Consider the following 23,899-nt stretch of genomic DNA (forward strand, 5'->3'; position numbering starts at 1 on the left):
AAGTCCTCCTTTATGAAGGCTTTTATCTATACATCTGCAACACTGTATTGAAGTTTTATAGCCACATACACTCTAATCCTCCTGTCATGTGCATTGTTTTGTATTTCTTACTGCCAGTATTACTTTTCATGGGAGAACTTTGCCAATGTACTGACACTCTGGGCCAAAATTATGATAAAGCAACCTCTTGTTACAAATAAAGTTGGTTTTCTAAAGTGATAATAAAAAAAATCTTCCATGAACTAGTTTTATCACACTTTGTTCACCTCTTCCTCCTTGTCCTCTTTATATATATGATTACTAGAGGTATGTACAGCTTTGAAATTAGAGGTCAGAGTCCATCACCTTCCACACAATGTCTCTACACTGCTAAGTATTGAGAAATACTGAACTTTAAGAGACTGCTCTCGCAGGCAAAGAAATTCAACCATTTAGGGTACCTGCATAACTCAGAGCAAACAGGGAGCCAAATTTTACTCTTAGCTGCACACATACAAACATATTGATGTAGGATCTATACACCAAGGGAGTCAAACAAACAATGATTGATTGATTCCCTTGGTGTATAGATAACAGATTTTAACTAAATCACTTCTTTTTGGAAAATGTTTTGCACCTATCCCTTTTATCTCTGCTTTAAAAGCTGGCTAAATCTTTCCTGTTCAAAAGTAATTGATCAGATGCCTTCTGGATGGTCCCATTTGGTTTTCATGGAAAATACTACTATTTGAAATACATTTTTTTTTAGTGTTCCTATTGAAATAAAAAAATGTTGCTTTGAAATATTTCTTTAATTTATTTCTGGCCACTCACCCTATTCTTCTTACATGATAGCAACCATTCAGGCATTATAAACAGTTAAGCTCTTCTGACGTGTTTTGGCTTTTGTATCGCAAAGGGTTAACATTAAGCTGCAGAACATATCCAGTTAAGTCACAAGAGCCATGTAGTCTTTGCATCTCATTGATATTAGGAAAACTACTTCACTCTGACAGTGTAAGGACAACTTAAAATAAATGTAAATGTAAAATAAATGTAAATTAATGTAAAGTGACATTATTAGAAATCAAAATCATGGTTATAGAATCCTAGCTTTGGTTTTATAGACATTGTACTATAAATTTATATTCTGTCAGTATTACATATAGGGATTTTTTTTAGCATAAATATTAAGGGAAATTGAGTGAAAATAAAACACAAGTTTTTTTCCTCAAGATCCAGCTGAATAACTATACTTGTTTGATGGGTAAGATTGTGGAAGGGAGGTTGTTAATACCATTGACATCTGCCAGGTCTACTCACCTCCCCCTCCTTGAATTGCCTTCAAACAGCAGTTCTTCCTGTGTCTAAGAAATCATGGGTTTTAAGATTTAAAAGCTTAAAACATTGCCTCAAGCATGGGCTTATGTTGCTACATCAGCATAGGTTTAAATGGTCAAATTACATCATAGACTAACTGTTGAATTCTAAGCATAACTTCCCAACATACAGAGCATTTGCCGAGTATCTTTGGGAGATATCCAACAGGAATGGTACAATGACAAACTTTATGGTTAAGAGGCATGTTTGATCAAGAAATGTTCAATGATAGAAATATAGTGATAAGCCTCTTTAAGAAGATAAATCAATCAGGAACTTACAGGCAGGAATAAAAAATGACAATGAATTTGTATAGGAAGAGCTACATTGTGTTGAATTAATAAATGCAAATTTCTATGTCATTAGAGATTAGTCAGATTTGTTTGGAAATGCTAGGTTCTTCTAAATGTAGTGGCATATAGAGATCAATGGTTGAAAATTTGCTTATTTTCACATTACATAATTTACAATGGAAAGACATATGAATTAATTTGTTTCCTGTGCTTCAATGTATGGATCTGACTCCCCATGGTGTCACTTTGGCTTGCATCTACTAACCAATTTCAGCTTTCAAACTTCAACCATTTTTCCTTTTACCCAGTATAAAAAAAAGATTTTGTTTAAGATGAACAAAATAGATTTAAACAACAGAGTTTTTCAAACCAGACTAAAACAACCCCACAATTTTGTTATTATGACAAAATTTCATGAGAAATTTCAGCCCTCAAAGTAGCTGTTTCATGACATGTTTTATATATATACGTAGCAAAGTTAGGAAAACTAGTTAAGAGTTCTGTGTCCTGACTCTTTATTCTCTTTGCAAATCATATTGTCTTCCACATAGAAATATACTTTGTTGAACAAAGTACAATGTTTAAAGATGCTCCAACTCCACTGGCCTAAGCTACAAGCAAGAATCAGAGTATTTTTTCAGTATTTTTCTGTGGCAGGATTTCAGCAGAGGAACACTTCACCAGGAAGATCAAGTGAAGCCCAGTCTTAACAATGCTTAGTTTTTTCCATCCTTAAATGAAAGGGCTTGAATGTTGAAACTTAAATAACGTTTTTTAAAACTCGTTGCTGATATAGCAATTGATTTAAATAGCTACTAAGAGAAACAAACAAAAAGTGCATTATAGCCCAAATAAAATTTATTTCCCATTTCTTTTAATCAGGTTTCACTTCCTTGCTGTCATAAAGTTAAAGCCTCTCATCTATCCAGTGTCTTATCAGGGCCCATTAGAATCTTCCAAGGTACAACAAACCTGAATTCTATTGTCCAAAAAACAACCTTCTGTATAGATTGTAAAAGTTAAACCATGAGCACAAATATACCCATGGACCTACTTAATTCATGGTTTTGTGGATTTCATGGAAACCATGAAATCTGGGATTGTCTGTGAAATCTATGAATCAACAAAAAACAAAACAAACAAAAAAATGTTTGCTTCCTAGTGGTCCTCACTGCTGGGAGGGGAAGGCATCCGCTGGCAAGTTAGCACAAAGGCAGTAGATAAGATGTTGGCTGCCCCCTTGTCCCTCCTTCCCCTGCCATGGCCTCTCTGCCAATCAGCACTGACGGACAAGGCTGCACAAAGGGCAGCCCACAATTAAGATGGTGGCTGCCCCCTCATCCCCTCTTCCTCTCCCTGGGTCTCTCTGATAATCTGCACTGAGGGGTGGGGCCTCTCCACCAGTCAGCACCAAAAGGTGGGGCCACCGTGAAATGACTGCAGAATTTGAACTTTATGCTGAGATCAACCCACAAAAATTGATAAGTATGTCTATGATTTAGGTAGACCCCCTAAATATACCTGTTGCTTTTATACATCCCACATACATCTATTTCACAAAACTAGCATACAGATGGGCATGGAAAGCCACTTTTTGTTAGGGACCTGAGTCTGGCATAACTGGAGTTGTGATGTTAACTTTAACTAAAATCTAAGGGATAAATCTAGATGGAAAATCTCCCATCATTTCTAAATTATCAGTCTTCATGCAAGTTATATTTTTGGTTTAAATTAAATCATAATCAGATTTTTTTCTCCCAAGCATGTTGTTGGGCATATTGGGATCTGTCCTACTGTCTTAAAGCTACAGGAGTAGGCACAGCTTGTGCTGTCAGATTGCACACAAATAATAAATACAGCATCCTGGCCCCTGATCAATATGTATGAAAAACCAATACAGAACATCCAATTCATTCAAATCACCCCAACTCCCAAATGCTATTAAATGTTGGGTTATTCAAAATAATAGAAGGGAAGGAAATGATGACCAAAAAACAATAGTACTTCATGAACATTTCCATTTCTCTGTTGCAAATATAACTGATGGATGAGAAACTTCTGATAAGCAATGCAGATAAGAATTTAGGATTAATATAAAAGTACTTATAACTAAGGATCCAAGCTAAACTAACCATGTAGCAAGTAAAACACTACATCTTCTACCCAGCCAACAATCTCGAGTTTTCTATATCACACACTGTGCTCAACCTTATCGGAACTACATGTGATTCACTTTACTTTCATGAACACTTAATTCACTAATAGGATATAATTATCAAAAAATAAACAAACACTATGGAGCTCTGGCTAACAAATCTCATTTCACATATTTCTTGTTCTTTTTATCCTCTCTGTTGTTCAAACCACATTTTTCTGCAGTTTGCCTAAACATTTGTTCTCATTTATATTTATGACTTCATAAATAAGAGAAAAGGCCAAACTGATTTTTCTTAGTGATAAATATTTTAAAACTTGTAGAGGATACTGGACCTACTAGTGACAGACAGTGTGATTTGTAAAGAAATATTGTAAACTGGCATAGCTCCTGAAGCATAAACCTGATTACTTTATTAATGCAGTAGTATTACTAAATTGCTAGTATAATACACAGTACTTGGATTTTATGGAACTATTTGAATATGGTATCTCAGAAAATCATATTTGAAAAATTAATTCAATTGTCTTTGATTGAATTGCTATCACACACCAAGCCTAAGTACAGACAGTCAAAAAGCCTAAGGCTGAATCAATTCAGTCTTTGCAGGTTATCCTAAGCTGCAGAGATTAAAGTGAGAAACAATTGGACAGACATTCACTTTTGATTCAGGAAATGCAGTCACATACCTGCAATGACTCAGGCCAGAAGCCGGAGACAAGGGAGGAGCGGGGGGGATGGGACACTACAGCATGGCTCTCTGGCACGTAGCCAGCATGGGCTGTGTGTTTACTTCCTCTTCCTACTGCCCCCAAGATCTCTGGGATTTGCAGTTCAGAATCACAGCAGCAGGCCTCTACAGAGTTGCTTATCATTTTCTCTTCCTGTTTCCAGGTGCCTCTGGGATTTGTAGTCCACGGTCACAGCCAGCAATAAAGTTTTTAGCAGGGTAGGGTATCTCTGGACACAGGGGAAGGGAAGTTTAACTCTCCTCCCTGGCCTAGACCCCCAGCTGGGGTTCGCCTTGGGGGGGTGGGCAGTCCCTACCTTCCCTGCTCCCAATCCTTCTGTGCTGGAGCAGACAGCACAGTCCAGCCCAGGATGCTGGGGGATTGTGATTTAACTTGAACCAGGAAGGGGTCGGGGACAGTAGTTTCATAAACTGGTTTGACCCAAATCAGTTAAGTCTGATACTACATTCAACTAGGTTTACCTTAAACCATTTGCTACCATTTTGAAACTGGTTTATGTGCACTGAACTTATGTTCTGTTATAGGCTTAAACCAGTTTCTGATCACTAAAACTCATTTATATATAACTTCTGTCCTAGCCCAAAAGCCTCCTAGACCTAGCAGCCCATGGGTTTAGCACAGTATAGAATGGCAATTTCTTTAGCAAGTGGCTGACATGGCAATGGTTTAGCTAGCATCATGTCTAGCCATCTTTGACTCCTCATCCTGAATGACCAAGTGTACTGTAGGGTAAATGCAACCTTTAGCCAGAGACTGGAGCAGGACCTGAACCCATGCCTCTGCAGCTGTAATAGGATGCCATTAACTGTTCTCCCATTGCAATCCTGATAATGTCTAAAACAGAGCATGGGGGGGCAGGTTCCTTTTTAAGGATGGAATGATAGCAACACATCTTAATCTGCAAGTAGCAATATATTATGCACACTGTTCAGTGAACACACAGCAATAAGACAAGTTATATGTATAAAGGGACTGGTGAATTAAATTATGAAAGAATAGGAAAATTGAAACTTTCTCTCCTTATGACTAGAGGAAATAAAGAGAAAGCAATTTCTTATTGAAATTGCATGTTTCAATGGTCAAAGAAATTAACTTTTTCAAATTCACATTCAGTTGTAAGTTTTGTAGTCTTCAAGCGTAGTGTTTAATTTTTCAGAAATATCTTTTAATTTTGTAGTGCACAAACCTTGATTGCCCAAATGATGGAAATGGAAGTTGCTAGGTAGGAAACATTCTAAAAGTCTGGCCAAAGATGACTAATATAACTTGGTGGCAGTCTGAAAATCTAGCCAATAGAAAGTGGACATCCAAAAATACAGGACCCTCAAATTAGAACCATTTTTTTTAAACAGCCATAATCTTTGCCCACTTATTTCAATGAGAGATACACACCTTCCTTGCTTCCAGCTTTTGGCTTGACTCATAAGCTTTTAATGCATTTCCTTTGGTTTTTGGACCTAGCGTAGCTTTTGATTTGCTTACACAGGCACAGTAACTTCTACACCCAAAATTAAGGTGAAGCAATCAACTTCAGAGCTTTTTGAACCGGAGTAAACTGCTCCCATATGCAGCATCTACACATGTGCCTGGGACAGCAGTAATTTGAGCTGTGGTCGAGCAGGTTTGGGCTGGCAGGAGGTATGGGGCCTTAGCCTCAGGCTCCGTGTGGTAGCGTTGGGGCTGGCTGGGGTGCAAGCATGTAAAATCTGTGGAGCTTTGTGCCTAGGCAGAAGCCAGGAATCTGCCCCCTGCCCATGTTCATGTGCATTTCAGTGAAGTTAATTACTCAAGTAAGATAGTATTTTACCTGACAGAACTATCTTGTGACAGAGTTAATTAATTTACTTGACCGTAATACTGGCACACATGCAGACAGTGATGCTTTACTGTGGAGCTAATTAGTCTACTCCGCAGTACAGTGCACATGAAGATACACCCACTGAGTAGGACAGAGGGGTAATGGAGTTCAGGGAGCTCCAGTAGTGCTGGAAGACTTGTGTCCTACAATTTCAATGTGATTCCCTTGAGGATATATCATTTTCATGATGGTTTAAAATGGGGAGTTATCTGGGATCTTTCCATCTTAAAGACAGAGAAAAATGGGTAGTACCAAAATGGTACAGTCAGGGATTGGATACAAATTATTAATCTTTTTTGTGCTGTCATTTTTTCTGGCTTCTCTGAAGATCACAACTGAGATAGCAACAGTAGGCTCAAGCCACAACTCCCAAAGACAAGAAACAGAAAGAGAAAGGAATGAAAGTCTTCTTTAATAAGAATGACTGCCACCGAGTGTCAGCATCTGAGGAGTAGAATGTGCCACCTTGGGGTTCCAGAAGGACTGCTCTGCCTCAAGTGTGTGAGCAAGAATTCTGGCCAAGTCTGGGCTTGCAGGGAACATGTTCTGCAGTCCAAACTTTACAATCTTTTAAATGCTCTGTTAGTTAATGTGAAGGAATGGAACTATGTTCATGATACCTTTAGGAACAGCTACCATTGGAGACTGGTACTTCTGAAGACTTCATGTTCCATCCACTTTGTGGCTCAGTTTTGAACAAGTGTATAGGCTATTTATGACCCTTCTCCCACAGTCCAACTGCATTGTGTCAGTTGCTACCTGACCCTAAATTTCTGGAAAATGGCATGGAAGCAGATCACAGAAGGGGAGGGAAGAAAAGAAGAAAGTAAGGCGGTAAAGAGAATAAATAGGATAGTTGCAAGAGAGAAACAAGGAGATTAAGGGAACAAATTCAGAGAGAGGGGAGTAAGAGACAGAGCAAGAAGAAGATGCATTTTATGAAGCCTGTCTTTTAAAAAACATTTTTGCACCTTCCCCAGAATGTATTGCTCACAGAAAGCTTCTATAACCCCTTTTAAAGGGATTGAGATGTGAGAAAGCACTGTTAACCCTTAGAACAGGCTCCTGTTTATGTAAATGACATAAAGGAGATTGAGGGAAGCAGTAAAGTTAGATTTTAGTATTCTGCTAACATTACAGCTGTGAACTTTGCAGAATTTTGCTCCACAACTTTTCTGCTCTTGCCACAAAAGCTGAGGTTGAATGCCATGAGATCCCAATGGCCCTGTGTATTATATTAAAATATGTTGTAGCCAGACATGACCCATCATAATATATCATGCATTTTTAAAAGTGGAGTTAGTGGTTAAATTCATCCTAACAATATAAATGTTTTCCCCAAACCAGGCACTTGGTTGGTAAAGAGAGGTCATGTATAAACATTCCGTTTCTACCAGGTGAATGATAATGATATTCTTGTGTACAGATGTTCAGCTTTTTCTCCTGGAGCAAAAAAATTTACTGCAGGAGAAAAACAACTTGGGAAAAAACAGGTTGAAATTGTTCCCAGGAGAGTTTCTTCTGGGATACTGAACATTTGCACACTTTCCCCTGACTTAAATCCTCCTGGAGACCAAGAGGAGTGCAGCCAGGGGAAAGGCTCCTGTTCCTTCCTGAGCCTGGGGTCGCAGTCTGGAGAAGAAGCATGGGACAACTGCTATTGCCCCTCCCATAGACCAGGAGAGGAGGGGAGAAGCAGCTGCCAGCTGTTCCCCACCTCCTGCTAATACAAGAGTGCCTGGTCTGAGAAGTGTGTAAGGACTTTGTCCCACTGCTCCCTCTGCTTGACTCCTAGGTATTAGAAGCCAAGCACAGAGAGTGGTATTGCCCCTTGCCTGTTTCCCCTTGCACACACCCTGCTATGGACAGATCTAGAATTTTGAAAAGTGGGATACAGATGGTGAGAAGCATCATCACATACAAAATAACACATATTTTTCTCTAGTTAAAAAGTAACTAGAAGCTTTACTAAGCTGCTAGGGCCCTAGGGCTGTATTATTCAGGTTAAGATTGAAGCAAACATAAATATAATTTCATTGGAAGGAGCTAAAAACAGTCTGCTGGGCTATAAGATGGAGCTGGAGCTTATGTACCAGGTGCAGCTAACAGGCAACAGAATTGCAGAAAAAGGATAGCTTGATTGGTGGAACATCAAGCCCATTAAAAAGAAGAGATGGCCATTAATACCCATGAAATGAAGAGTTTAGAAAGGATCAGGTAGATTATCATGAGCCATGAAGTTAATTGACTCCCTCACTGCTGCCTGCAGGGATCAAAGGGGAGCCCCCAGATTCATCCCTGCCCTCTCCCACTCTGTTGGGTGGTGGGGGACAGACAGACAAAGGGAAGCCTGCTGGGCCAGGAACAGGGATTGGAAAAAGCCTCCCTAAACACAGTTTCTAGTTGTTCCAGCATTTAAATTGCTGCCCCCACTGTCCTGCTGAGCACCTCAGTCAGTGTCTAACATTTGAGAAATGAAGAGTTGCTTTGGAGATGTTATTTAAGAAAAGGATTACAGTAAATACTTTTTAAATGGGAGGGTCTATAACAATAACAGGCTCAATAAACAAACTAGGGGAAAAGTAGATCAACATCTCTTCTGTTTTCTGGAAAGGTTTGTGATGCGTGGGAAAAGAGGAGGTAATCATTGCTGACACCAAGTTCTATATCTCCACCTTCAAGATGTTTCTGTAGATCTTTGTTTGTGTTTTTAATGAGCCAATCATGAATCAAATTCATCTGATGACTGATAGGTTCCTTCTGTCAAAGTATTCATCCTTAATGTCAATTTAAAACATATAACAGCTTTCATTTAATCACTATTGTGATAAGCCAGGTGCCCGCCAGGGCTAACATAACCTTGACAGTGAAGACCACAAAACAGAGCACAGCTCAACATGGCAGTTTTATGAGATTTCTGCAGTGCATCAACATTACCAGAGTAATGTTTTGACTGTGTGCTGTATGCTTCTGCATTCTTCAAAAGGCAACTGATTGCAAGCATTCCAGACATCAGAAATAGTTTTGTCTGTCTACATGCATCACACTGTGTAGGGAAAAGGGCAAGTTGAACAGCATGGTTTCAAATGACACTGGGCCACCTCATCTTTAGTTGTTTGTCAGTGTTTAAGAAAATTAATTTAAAGGCCAGTTTGTCTTAAAGTTTGCCCTGAGATCCATGTTTCTGTCTGCATGTGCTCATATCTCGTATGCTAGGGGAACTGAGGGATATTACCTTAATAGCACTGTGTAGACACAGATTCTGATTTTGTTCCAGCAGCTGAAATAAGTGTGTGCACAAAAGCAGGCCTGGCAATTCACATCAGCCTCAACGACCTAATAAGTCCAATTGGCAAGATCATCCATGCCAACAAAGAAATGTCTTGGTTGGCTTCCTTGGATAACTGATTAACTGTAATGATAATCGATCACATCCTGGCATTCCTGGCCAAGGGGAAAAATGTAACATTATTGACTGACTTTATGTTTTTTGTTTTGTTGGGTTTTTTTGCAATTTGTTTGCTCTTTGCAATCTAATTGAGGTTTTCTTTAGATTTCATTAATTTATTTGCTTTTTTACAACAAGGGAAAGTAAAAATATACTTTCTGTTTAAAAAGTTTTGGATTCATTCAGATAGCCAAAGAAAGGAAAGAACAGCACAGTACGGTATCTCAATAAATCAATATTTTGCTTCTTACCTCATCTAGGTTGCAGGGCAATATTTAATTTGAAACAAAGTAACTGTATTTTCAAATAAAATAATCCATACACTCACTATATTAAGTAATTATTCAAGTGAATAGCATTGTGTGCTTTTCAACTAGTCCCATGGCAAAGATAATTTCATAACAATGTATGAAGGCATATATTATTTATGGAGTTGTATGACAATATCTCAAGGAACGTCCCTTGATGGTATGTCCTTTTGTGGTGGTATAATTTAAGATACAATAGCCCTCAGCAGTATCATCAGATGGTAGCTAAAAAGATTTATCTGTATTAAGAAACAAAAGTCTAAGCCTATAACGAAGTTTCCTTGTTGTACAAGTGCTTGTGTTAAGATTGTATCAATTAATCTTAGAAAACCTTTAGGCTAAGTACAGACAGTCAAAAAGCCTGAGGCTGAATTGATTCAATCTTCTCAGGTTAGTCTAAATTGTGGAGATTGAACTAATAAGCAAGTGAACAGATATTCACTTTTGATTCTGGAAATCCAGCCACATGGCTGCAGTGCCCCAGGTCAGAAGCCAGGGGATGCTAGAGCACACCTCCCTGCTTGGCTGCAGCAGACAGCTTGAGCCAAGGCTAGCCCACCCACCCTGCAAGTAGAGGTTTGCTGGGAGGTGCAAAGCATCTTGGGGTGCTGGGAAACTGTGAGTTAACTTGAATCTGGAGGGGATCTGGGACAGAAGTTCACTAAACCAATTTAATCTAAATCAGTTAAGCTTGATACTACATCCATCCAGGTTCATTTTAAACTGGTTTTGGCCATTTTGAAAGCAATTTATGTGCACTGAACTTTTGTTGTGTTACAGATTTGAACCAGTTTCAGATTACTTATACTGGTTTATATGTAATTTCTGTCCCTAGCCTTAGTGATATAACTTTTTGACTCAGTGTTTTCCTTCCATTTACATTTTTGTTGCCTGCCTTTTTGCCAGCACCTTGCTAAATCTCTTCCTGAATCCTCGAGGAACCCTTCTGGTCCTATTTCTTATGTTCTCATATTTTTTACTGAACATGTCAAACAAATACATATTATTTGAATTATGCCTATATAAAATGCATATAGAATCCCTGTGAGGAGAAGTGATTTACCCAGGGTCACACAGCAGATAAGAAGCAGAACTGGAATTAGATCCCTTCACAGTCACAAATTGAAAACTAAATCTTGTTACAAATTTAAATTAAATAATTATGTGTGTAATGTTGGTGTTAAACAGGAGTAATAGGGGATGATTCCAAGTGTGCTGCCCCTAGTACACAGAAGGACTTTCAAAGGCATTTTGCATGCAACCGCTTTAGTTTAATGTTGTCTCTCCACCACCATGGCAGAGTGGCTCAGCCTCACAAGAGGCAAAATCACCCACTCCATTTCAGTCTTATTTCATCTTCAGAGAAAATCTAAAGTGTGTGAGTTAATAAACCAACACTTTATACATTAGAACATCAATAGGGCTCTAGTGGGATCCAAAGATAACAAAACAATATGTGTCTTGAAGCAGTTTAAATGTGCAGTTAAATGGAAGTCTGCTGCAGAATGCCAAGCAATTAACAGGCTTAAAATATTTCCTGTAAATTATCCTTTTTTTTCCTTTTTCTACCCCAAATGGTCCACACTCATCTAATCTCCATCTATTTTCCCCAGAAGTGGCCCTAAGGCTCCTAAACCATATGATTCCTATTATAGAACTGGCACCTGGCTTATGATCCATCAACGCCTCACCTTCTTGAGGTGGTGATGGATCAGTACAACATGCTAACACCTTTTAGACATTCCAGTGAGAAAACCTATGGTGTAAAAATAGACAGTACACCAGCAACTGTGTTAACAAATTCTAATTATAATGGGGCCAGCTGTTAGAAGCTAGAGGCCTTTGTATGAGTTCAGCTAAGATGACATTAATATTCCAGGCAGCAATGATTAGTCACATGCACTGATATATTGTCACTTCCCACAGTAGCCAACATATGCAGTATTAATTAAGGGGAATATTGCATCCTTTCACCTACAGTATTGTATATTTGCTTAAAACCTTTAAAATTCCCAAGTGGGGAACAGCGCTATCCAGAGCAGGGGTCTGTTTGCAGTCCTTTTCACTGAAAAGACTCTAACACAGATGCATGAAATCCACAGTAAATAAGATCAGGTCTTATTCAGAGGTATGGCATTTTTGTACGTATGAGACTGGTTTGAAACAAAGGAAAGACCTATTTTGTTTTCAGACTTTTATGTAAGATGTTAAAGATCTACCATTACCTCACAGAAATCTTTGAAATAGCTATTTAAAAGCACTCCTCAAGCATTTGTGTTCAGAGCCCCCACGTGCCAGAACATGCTAATGGAGCAACTTGAATCATTAATATCAGTAAGCCTTTCTTTAAAAAACCCAAATATACCAGTTATTTGAGAGAGAGCTGCATTTACTAGACACTATATGTTGCTAAATGTTATAATATATTGCACTGCATGGAATAAAAATAAATATTTATGTGAAATGGATGTGCTGTACTTTCTGGTTTATTTTATTTAAAAGGCACTAGCTCTGCTGGCAAAAATGTTTCACAGTTTAATGACAATTACCATGATTGTGTGTGTACCTGGGTAGCTGTGTTCAAGAGTGGAGGAATGCATGCCCAACTAACTATTGTCATGTGTAATTGTCCTCAAAATATTTGGCTTCCTAAAGCATAGGTAGACAGGAAACCAAAGTGAGACTGAATCTTTCCCTATAAACGAACAATTCACTCCTGTGGTTGTCTCTACACTTGAACACACAAGACCTAGCAAATCTTGCAATGAAAAACATCCCAGATAGGAAACAGGGATCAGATGAGGGCATCTCACACCTTCATCCCCCCAACCTGCAGCGTTTCCAGGTCACAGAAGAAAACACCCTATAGAGGGATAAAGCAGCTGTGCTCCCCTGGAGCTGTACTACAACCTGTAACTAATAGGTATTGTGTGGCCCAATGTTTAATTAGCTTCTTTTCCTCAGTACATCATGAAAATAAGATACAACAGCTCATAACATTACCCTGGTGAGCAATCTATCAAATACAGTGATCATAGCTATTTTCTGTTTCTCTTCCCATATTTTTATGGCTATTTGGGATGATCTTTATTAAGACTGCATCTGTTCCAGCTGCTTAGCTCCACCAAGGGACTCATTGTAATTCTGTGTTTGTAACCTCACTGTTGGTTGCTGTGGCAATGATTAGGAGCTGAAAGAACTGAGAATCCTGCACAGTGCACGTGCTATGGATAAGCTCAAGGTAAAAATTGATGAGGGCAAGAACACATGTTCCTGCATTAATGAAAAAGCTGTTGTGTGGACAAGAAGGTACCTGTGCCTGACAGCAGAAGTAAGATGAAAGAATGAGGTATCTAACTCATTGAGTCACTAGCCTGCTGAAGAGCCTGCTTGACCCCTGGTTTTCTCAAACATACCCACTCTCTGCCTACACATCAGCGCTATTAAATGTTTTTGAGAGTAATGGCATCAGTGCACAAGGCTCTGCTCCTGGCATTTACTCCTTGTTAACGCTAAAAACTTCTATTGTTTAGTTTTACATATATATGTGAATAGCCTCCACTCACACTTGAGGCCTGAGTCCCAGCCATTGACTTTCCATTGACTTAAGAAGGTTTGAATTAAGCCCTGACAATGAAGTGTGGTAGACCAGTGCTTCCTATGATACATCATGCAAGGATTTCCAAAGTGCTGTTGTGCCATAAGGGACAAAAAAGGGCATGTTGATTCTAGAAGACAAAAGACCTCTTTGAAAACACATGGTATACTGTAGATCTGCAAAATTATCAGTTAATAGAATTTTTAAGAACTGTTCCAAGCGGCGACTGTTGCTTTTTAAATAGAAAATATGTGTCCAAAGACCCCTCTGATTACCAGGTTGAGTATGGCATTAGAAGAAGTTTGATATAGGATTCTTTTTTTAGTTACATTTTAAACATGGGACCCTTTTATTAGGACTTCTTAGTGTCCAACCTTGAACATGTATTCACAGTGTAAAAGCATGTTCTGCCATCAATGGATGCAATGAAAAAGTGAAGTAGAGAAGGAAGTAATAGGATTATAGATAATATCCTATCCTGTTCTTCACTTATTCATGACTTTAGAGTCTTATCTTTGTGAACAACAAATAAGAACAAAAGTTTTAATAATGGCAATATGTTGGAAATCCAATAAGGAAAATTATTCAATAAAAGTCCTCATAGAACTAATCCCTTCAGTATATATTTTAAAACTCACAGTAATTCTGTCTCAAGGTTCCCAAGTATTTGTTTCTTTGGAGAATCTTTTCATTTGAAGATCTGGTGGTGTTTAGGTGTGTATACAAGTAGGGAAAGGAGGTTATGTATTATAGTTTTGGTAGTTCCAGATCAAGAATATCTTTGATAATTACACCATGAAGAATTCCAGAATTAATAGAGAAAGTGAACTAAACATTTACGCTATAACATCTTCAAGATGAAAACATGGTATGGGTGACATCTTCAAATCACTTGCCCTTCCTAGGTCAATGAAGAAGACTACCTAAAGTTCAGTGAGGAGCATATATATAAGCTAGCAAGAAAATAATTCACTGCAGCAAATATCATCAGCAGAAACTTATTTTTTCTGACCTTGGGAGGACTTTAAAGGAAAACATTGTCTTTATCATATTACTACTACTACTACTACTACTACTACTACTACTACTACCAGATTGTAGTCTTCCTTTCTAGAGAGCACCAAAAGTTTGTTGAGTACAGGGCAAAATCATTCAAACACATACCATAGCATGACTTAGACCATTATATGGTCTTCGTTGTATACAACAGGTCTTGTGTAATCATAATAAAGAATGTATGTCGAGAGCTTAATCACCTTTATGGTTTAAAAAAAAAAAATACTGTGGGAAACCTTTTAATACTTAAGATGCCTCAACTTACCATGGAACTTAGATGAAGAGTTTTCTGAAAGCATTCATTGACTGTTAAATAACAAGATACTGAAATGCATATTATATTAGAAAACATAACCTACTAGGTAATAATTAGTTGATTCACAGTACAATATTTAATCTCTTCTATATTATGGAGTTGGAGGATAACTGTTTGCAATGAGCATGGCTTCATTTGCAATGAGACTAGCTATATTTTGTTCTTGTCTTCCAGTTACTCATTTTAAGGGGATTTATTGGAACCTAAATCTTGCTTAATGACCAACTAAACTTCACAAACACTCAAAATCTAGAATCTGAACTCCCTTAAATCCAGTGCCCATCCCTGAAACCTAGCCCACAGGAACACTGCAGGAATGGCATGAATGGAAATCAGTAGAAGGTACAAAGATGCTACTAGAGGACAAAGCTCTTGGAGATCCCACTCTTTAAATGCTTGGAGATCCCACTATTTGAATTTGAATGGAAAAAGGAGGACATTGGGTAGAAAAGATGGCCAGAGGAGTCTCTCAGAGCATAAAACAATTCAGTGAGCATCCAAACATTGGAAGGCTTATTCAAACCAATTCAACCCTATGGAACTTTTGAGTTTTGTCCATCACTAACAATAATGTGAGTGACCCCATTCATTATTTCTCTTCTGCCACAGTGATAAGAATCATTATCTAAGAAACTGGGATAAAGCCCATGGAAAACAAACAGAACTTATTAGCAGTCAGTAAACATTTGAGAAATTATTGCTGGACAGCAAATTGGAAGAACAGTAGTATCTTGTTATGTTATAGTTTAGCTTAAATACTATTCATTCATTTCACAAACCATAAAAACACAGCTAGATACTGTAAACTAATAAAACTCATCAGTACCACTGAACAGCACTGTGCTAGGTCTTGGCAATGCTATGTGCTGCTGTATTAAGTCATTCCCTGGTGCACTTGGAAGCATTTTATCCTTAGTCTTCTTAAGTCAATTATTTTTGTTTAAATGGCTTACAGTTTTTGTGCTTTTTGCATACAAATTTGTGGACATAAATTATAACATCATTAAGCTATTTTGCTCTTTTAGTTAAAAACACAGCTTCTGACATGTTTGCTGTAATGTGACTCATTGTTTTCTTTCAACTTAAACTTCATCCCTCTGTTTCTCCTACCCCTGTCCTTACCCCCATGTGGCTTCAAATTCTACAACTATCTAACTTAGACTACGAGCTCAGTAGAGCAGGGACTATATCTTTTTTTTAAATCACAAAATTATATATGGTGTCATGATTTTAAACAAATGCTTCTTATTAAGAATGATAAATATATTAGCACGGTGTAAGTAGCAAGTTTTGTACCCTGCACAAAATCCTGCCAGAGAGCCGGAGAGCCAAACACCAGAAGAGGAGCGGGTCAGGGAGTCAGTCTTACCTGTCTCAGGGACTTGAAGTCTCCAGCTGCTGCTACTACTCTGGCACACTCTCTGACCCATTTTGGCACCTACCTTGTAGTTGATGCCTGAAGCTAGTAGCCCATTTGCCCACCCCTAGCTGTGCTACTGTTGTTTAGGAATATCCTTACAGTAACATCTGGATTTCCAATACTGTAACAATATTAAGTCTCTGCAAAGGAAAGGCCAGATTTCTCATAGTGAGTAACATGCCAAGAAGCCCCATTGAAATCAATGAGGTGGCTCACAGACTAGGGTGTTACTCTTGCTCAGTTAGGTTATCAATGTTTGGCCCAAATATTTAAAGGAAAAAGGAACAAGCCTGAGGAAATAATTAGGACTTACAAGTTCATGTTTCCTTTCTTGGTTCCCTCCTTGCTTCATAAAGGAAATAATCTGCTCCTGGCCCCTAAAACTAAATAGGGTCACTCACATTCATTTCCATCCTTACCTCCTCATGGCTCATATGCTAGGGGCTATCATGCTGGAGGGTGCTGGGCCGAGCTAACGTTCTACCCTAGTCCCTTTGTCCCCAGCCACAATCAAATGGAGCCTTCTTTCCCATCCATTAAGATCTGTTTTAAAGAGCCATACAGAGGAAACCATTTGCAGAGTACAAGTTTTATTAGCTTGAGAAACTGTTACATATTCTTGACATCTGACTACTGGTATCTTACCTATGAGCTGTGAATATCTAAATAGATGCAGACAAACAATGCAACACCATACATATGCAATGTGTTGATGCCATACAGGGGAGTAAAGGGAACACTTAAGCCTTCATTTCTCCCTATACTCCCACAAAGGATAAATCACAATCCAGGCTCTGCATCGGAATAGCTCTTGGTGTTCCAGAGCTTTAAGCATTGTTCAGAGCAGAAGGAATACTTTGCAGAGTAGTCTGTCAGCCACAGCTCAACATTACAAGATACTTAAAAGTGGATTTTAAGTAGCAAATGCATGTTGAACCAAGGTAATGTTCAACACTGATGGATATAGTGGGTATTCCACTATCTCAAAATCATACATAATAATTTTATTACAAACAGCATAATATCATCAATATTATTGATAATACTTTAAATAATCAAATGATGAGATGAACAAATATTTTAGGAAGGGAGTTACAAAGACATTAAATAAAAGATTTGAATTATTCCATTTGTATCTGAATCGTTTTAGCAAACAATAAATACACATGCGTTAAAAGACCATCAATCCTAAGGTTTGCAACTACTTGATATGCACAATATGGTAAGATAGTTCCAAAGGTTTTAAGTTGGTGTTTTGTCTCTGCCTATAGTTCACAATTAATTCATTTTCACATAACCAAGGGACCTGTAGATAGAAGAGGTGGATTTTAGAATCTTTAAATTGACTGGGTTTCATAAAGGTCACGGATCCTCAAAGGAATATACTCATTAGCCAGCAGGGGCCTGTAACAAATATTTTCTTTTCCTTGATCTATGTCTGTATGTTAATAAACTGAATATAATTTACAACATATCAGAACTGAAAACACACAAGAAAACAATTTTTTGCCTAGATATATTTCTTAGCATATGTATGGTAAGTGACAGGGGAAGTTTAGTGTTTTCCCCCAAAGTCATTTGGTGTTCATGAATCCCTTTAGAACATTAATTTCTTCCTTGCTTGTGCTTGTGCACTGCATTTAGAATAAATGTCATTTGTAGCACTGAAAGAAGGGTGTCACAACCATCTGAAATTCAGCACCAGGTTACAAGACCTCTTCCATCAACTTAGTGCTTTCTTGTCGTCTTTACTGATGATATGATTTTTAAGGGCTTCTGGGAGAAAACCAAAGGAGTATTATTCCAACAGCCTTGAAAATGATCCAGAAACAGAAACCAAAATCCATAAATATCAGTGCAATATGAGTTTTTTTTGCCCAAATAAATTAATTCAGTATATACTGTCATGATATTGTAATTTATGTTCAATTTATTTAGGGAAACTAAGAAAACAAATGTAATAAAGCTTACTTTAATATAAGCTTTATTAAGATATTCAGACCCTGACTACTAGTTATAATAACCTACATTTGATAGTGTTTAGATAAGTTGGTTCCTCTTCTAGGTCGTGTCTACATGAGATGTGATTCCACAGTTGTTACTGAGCAAGTACTATACAAGTACTAAATAAATGCGCAGTAAGCTGAGTTACTGCGCAGTAGCGCTGGCAAATGCCTTTTTTGTGAGGCTACTGTGCAGTAGCTTAATACTACACAGTTTTGCCACGTGATGGTACTATGCAGTAGCAGTAGGCTACTGCACAGTCACTGTCTCATGTAGACATGGCCCTAATGTGACAATTATTCTATTCTATTCTATTCTATTCTATTCTACATTAGTTTGTATACTGCACTCATCTCAATCTTTTTAGACTCAAGGCACCCTCATTTGCCTTGAGGTACCCCTTGTTTAGTGTGAGGCACCCCTCAGAACATGCCATCTCTTACTTTTCACTTGTTTTTTGACTACAGAAAAACAACAGAGTAATTCTGATGTTGCAAAGAACTCAGTAAGACCACAATAGCTTACAACCTTAGCACTAAATGATTCCTATTTGAAATCTCTGTGTTTATCATGTGAATTATGTTTGTATAACCAAAAGTATTAATATTGCCTAGCACTTCATTGAACTCTTAAAAGGATCTCAAGTCACCCCAGGGTGCTGCTGTTCCCTGGTTGAGAATCACTGCTGTAGAATATGGGTGCGTTCCAAGTGTGCATTAAGCAATGTAACTAACATTTGTCACATGTATATTCTCTGATCTTCTCTTCAAGTGTGCAATCAAATGTGTTGTTTTGGATTGTTTGGTTCATATACATAAAAATACATAAATACATTTTATAAAGTATGGAAAAATGTGCCACTTCGTAACATTTTTATCTAACAGGCATAAGCCTCATTTTTCTAAAACTAAATTTGACCCTTGAAAGTAATTTCAGGACATTTTAAAATTAAAGCAATATTAACTTCCTCTCCTCAGACAGATCCAGGATAATAAAGTATCTCATTGCATAGACTATTAATTTAGGACAATGTAATATACTATTGGGAAAGTTTTAAAATAATATTTTTAAGCTAGCTAATTTGACGTCTGCTTATGCGAACAAAGAATGCTGGACAAAATATTTCAATTTTGGGTTGGAAATTTGTTCCCAACAGGTACATCTACATGTGAAATTAATGTGGCACAATAAAGTCCAGAGTAGTTCAAGCCGGAGTACAGAGTGCATGGAGTAAGGGTACAGAGTTGACGCGTATCTAAGACAACAACAATTTGAGCTGGGGTGGAGCAGCCTGGACTGGCAAGGAGCAAGGGCCCCAGGTGGTAATGTCAGGTGGCAGACAGGCAGGCAGGAGCAGGGGGTCTGACCCTCATTTAAGTGGACTAACTGGGTGCAATTTGTGCCCAGTCTACTTGTGTGTTTAATCGCATTGAATGACTCCACTGTAAGATAGTACTGTCATGGAATCATAGAAAAGAGGCATGACATGGATGGGCACGCGCCGCACCCCTCGGGTCCCCTCGGGCTCTGCAGCCCCCCCCTCTGGCACCTCAGAGACGGCCACCCAGACGGAGCCCCTGGTTCCAGGCTCCATGCAGATGGAACCCCTGGCTCTCAGCTGCGGGGGCTGCCTGTCCCAGCAGAGCCTGCTGAGTGGCCGGCCCCCACAGGCAACATGGGCCTAACTGCAGCTCCTGCCCCTGCTCTCCCCAAGACAAAACGTAAGGTGTTTGTTGTGGGAGACTCCCTCCTGAGGGGGACGGAGGGGCCAATCTGCCACCCCGACCCCTTAGCCCGGCAAGTCTGCTGCTTCCCAGGGGCCCGCATCCGGGACATTGCGGAGAGGATCCCCAAGCTCCTCAAACCCACAGACCACTATCCCATGCTCCTTATTCATGTGGGCACCAATGACACGGCTCAGAGCACTCCCAGCCAGGTCATGAGGCGCTACAGGGATTTGGGAGCGGGGCTTAAGGGTCTGGGGGCACAGGTGGTGTTCTCGTCGATCCTCCCAGTCTCAGGCTATGGGCTGAGAAGGGACAGGAGGATCTATGTGGTCAACCAAAGACTGCGGCGCTGGTGTCGTCAGGAAGGCTTTGGCTTTCATGACCACAGCCTGCTCTTTGGCAAGAGAGGCAGCGAGCTGCTGGGAAGAGATGGTCTCCACCTCTCTCCCCTTGGGAGGAGGCTCTTCTCAGCCAGACTGGCTGACCTGCTTCACTGGGCTTTAAACTAAGCCCGTTGGGGGACAGGGGGGACTACCGCCACTGCTGGCCTGCTGAGCAATTCTTGCAAAGCCAGCGGATCACGGCACTCAAGGGAGCCCACCCCAGCCCCAGCCCTGGTAAAATCTGTGGGCAAGGAAGGAGCCCCCCAGGGGGCACTTGCCTGCCTGTACACTAATGCCAGGAGCTTGGGGAATAAGCAGGAGGAACTCATTCTCCTGCTCAGTGCAAACAATTACGATGTCATAGGGATAACAGAGACCTGGTGGGACTCCACCCATGACTGGACCACGGGGATAGATGGCTATACCCTGTACAGGAGGGATCGTGTAGAGAAAAGGGGCGGGGGTGTAGCTCTCTATGTTAAGGAAAGCTACGCGTCCCTGCAAGCCGATATTGGCGACCACGGTGGACGGCTGGAGACCCTCTGGGTTAAAATCCGTGGGGAACACGGCACAGGGGACACAATGGTGGGAGTCTATTACAGACCTCCCACCCAAAGTCCTGAGCTTGACCAGGAGTTTGCATGGGAACTGGCTGAGGCAGCTTGCTCCAGGACCATGGTTGTCATGGGTGACTTCAATTACCCAGACATCTCGTGGGAGGATCGCTGAGCAAAATCTGAGCGGTCGCAGAGCTTCCTCTCGTGCGTGGATGACCTCTACCTGACTCAAGAAGTCTATGGGCCAACGAGAGGCAAAGCGCTGCTCGACCTGGTACTGGCTACTGGGGATGACCTAGTCGGCGACCTAGTGATCGATGGGAAGCTGGGTGACAGCGACTACGAGCTGATCACCTTCACCATCTGCCGAAAATCTGGCAAGTCAGTCAGCAACACGCAAGTCCTTGACTTCAGGAAAGCCGACTTTGACAAGCTCAGGAGGCTTGTCAGTGAGGCCTTAAGGGACTGTGACCACAGGGAGAGGGGAGTTCAAGAAGAGTGGTTGCTCCTCAAGGGAGCGATCCTCAATGCACAAACTAAGTCTATTCCATCTCGGAGGAAAGGCAGCAAGAGGGCACAGCAGCCCCCCTGGCTCTCCAGGGACCTAGCAGACCTCCTGAGGCTAAAAAGAAAGGCCTACAAAGGATGGAGGATGGGAGTCACCTCCAAGGAGGATTATTCTGCACTGGTCCGGTCCTGTAGGGACCAGACCAGGAAAGCCAAGGCTGCAACTGAACTCCAGCTAGCTTTGAGCATCAAGGACAATAAAAAGTCCTTTTTCAGATACGTGGGGAGCCAGAGGAAAAGCAGGGGCAACGTTGGACCCCTGCTGAACCAGATGGGGCAACTGACAACTGATGCCCAGGAAAAAGCCAACCTATTAAATAGGTACTTTGCGTCGGTCTTTCATTAGCCCCATGGGACGCCCATGCCCGCTACAGGGCCAGGAAGTCCGGGTGAGGGTGATCCCCTGCCCTCCATTAATGTTGACCTCGTGAAGGAACATCTTGAGAAGCTGGATACCTTCAAGTCAGCCGGCCCTGACAATCTTCACCCCAGGGTACTCAAGGAGCTGGCGAGCATCATAGCCCAGCCTCTAGCGCGGATCTTTGAAAACTCTTGGCACTCTGATGTAGTGCCCGAAGACTGGAAGAAGGCCAATGTGGTGCCTATCTTCAAGAAAGGGAGGAAAGTGGATCCGGCTAACTATAGGCCCATCAGCCTGACTTCTATCCCGGGGAAGATCTTAGAAAAGTTTATTAAAGAGGCCATCCTTAATGGACTGGCCGACGCCAACATCTTAAGGGATAGCCAGCACGGGATTGTTGCGGGTAGGTCTTGCTTGACCAATCTCATTTCCTTCTATGACCAGGTGACCTATCACCTGGACAAGGGAGATGAGATTGATGTCATATAGCTTGCCTTCAAAAAAAGCCTTCGATCTGGTGTCCCATGATCGTCTCTTGGAGAAACTGGCCAATTGTCGCCTTAGGTCCTCCACGATCCACTGGCTGGAAAATTGGCTCCGGGGTCGGACCCAGAGGGTAGTAATTGATGGAAGTCACTCATCGTGGTGTCCTGTGACCAGTGGGGTCCCCCAGGGCTCTGTCCTTGGACCCATACTGTTCAACATCTTCATTAATGATGTGGACACTGGAGTCAGAAGCGGACTGGCCAAGTTCGCAGATGACACCAAACTTTGGGGCAAAGCATCCACACCAGAAGACAGGTGGATGATCCAGGCTGACCTGGACAGGCTCAGCTAGTGGGCGGACGAGAATCTGATGGTGTTCAACACCGATAAATGCAAGGTTCTCCACCTTGGGGAAAAAAAACCTGCAGCATCCTTATAGGCTCGGCAGTGCTGTGTTGGCTAGCACTATGGAAGAAAGAGACTTGGGGGTCATCATTGACCACAAGATGAACATGAGCCTGCAATGCGATGCTGCGGCTAGTAAAGCGACCAAAACGCTGGCTTGCATCCATAGATGCTTCTCAAGCAAATCCCGGGACGTCATTCTCCCCCTGTACTCGGCCTTAGTGAGGCCGCAGCTGGAGTACTGCATCCAGTTTTGGGCTCCACAATTCAAAAAGGATGTGGAGAAGCTTGAGAGAGTCCAGAGAAGAGCCACGCGCATGATCAGAGGTCAGGGAAGCAGACCCTACGATGACAGGCTGAGAGCCCTGGGGCTCTTTAGCCTGGAAAAGCGCAGGCTCAGGGGTGATCTGATGGCCACCTACAAGTTTATCAGGGGTGACCACCAGTATCTGGGGGAACGCTTGTTCACCAGAGCGCCCCAAGGGATGACGAGGTCGAATGGTCACAAACTACTACAAGATCGTTTCAGGCTGGACATAAGGAAGAATTTCTTTACTGTCCGAGCCCCCAAGGTCTGGAACAGCCTGCCACCGGAGGTCGTTCAAGCGCCTTCATTGAACACCTTCAAGATGAAACTGGATGCTTATCTTGCTGGGATCCTATGACCCCAGCTGACTTCCTGCCCTTTGGGCGGGGGGCTGGACTCGATGATCTTCCGAGGTCCCTTCCAGCCCTAATGTCTATGAAATCTATGAAATCTATGAAAATTAGGGTTGGAAGGGATCTCAGGAGGTCATCTATTCCAACCCCATGCTGAAAGCAGGACTATCCTCAAGTAGATCATCC

General features: G+C 40.8%; 1 long non-coding RNA gene across 1 annotated transcript in view; it reads right to left on the reverse strand.

Moving 5' to 3' along the window:
• LOC132249148 (uncharacterized) overlaps positions 1 to 4,600 on the reverse strand; it is a 69,669-nt gene extending 65,069 nt beyond the window's left edge. The window contains exon 1 of the long non-coding RNA XR_009460555.1: positions 4,497 to 4,600. This is a non-coding gene — a long non-coding RNA (uncharacterized LOC132249148). The remainder of the gene's footprint in view (positions 1 to 4,496) is intronic.
• Positions 4,601 to 23,899: the final 19,299 nt, after the last annotated feature.

The sequence above is a fragment of the Alligator mississippiensis genome, chromosome 3 (genome assembly GCF_030867095.1).
Source record: "Alligator mississippiensis isolate rAllMis1 chromosome 3, rAllMis1, whole genome shotgun sequence".
Classification (NCBI taxonomy): Eukaryota; Metazoa; Chordata; order Crocodylia; family Alligatoridae; genus Alligator; species Alligator mississippiensis.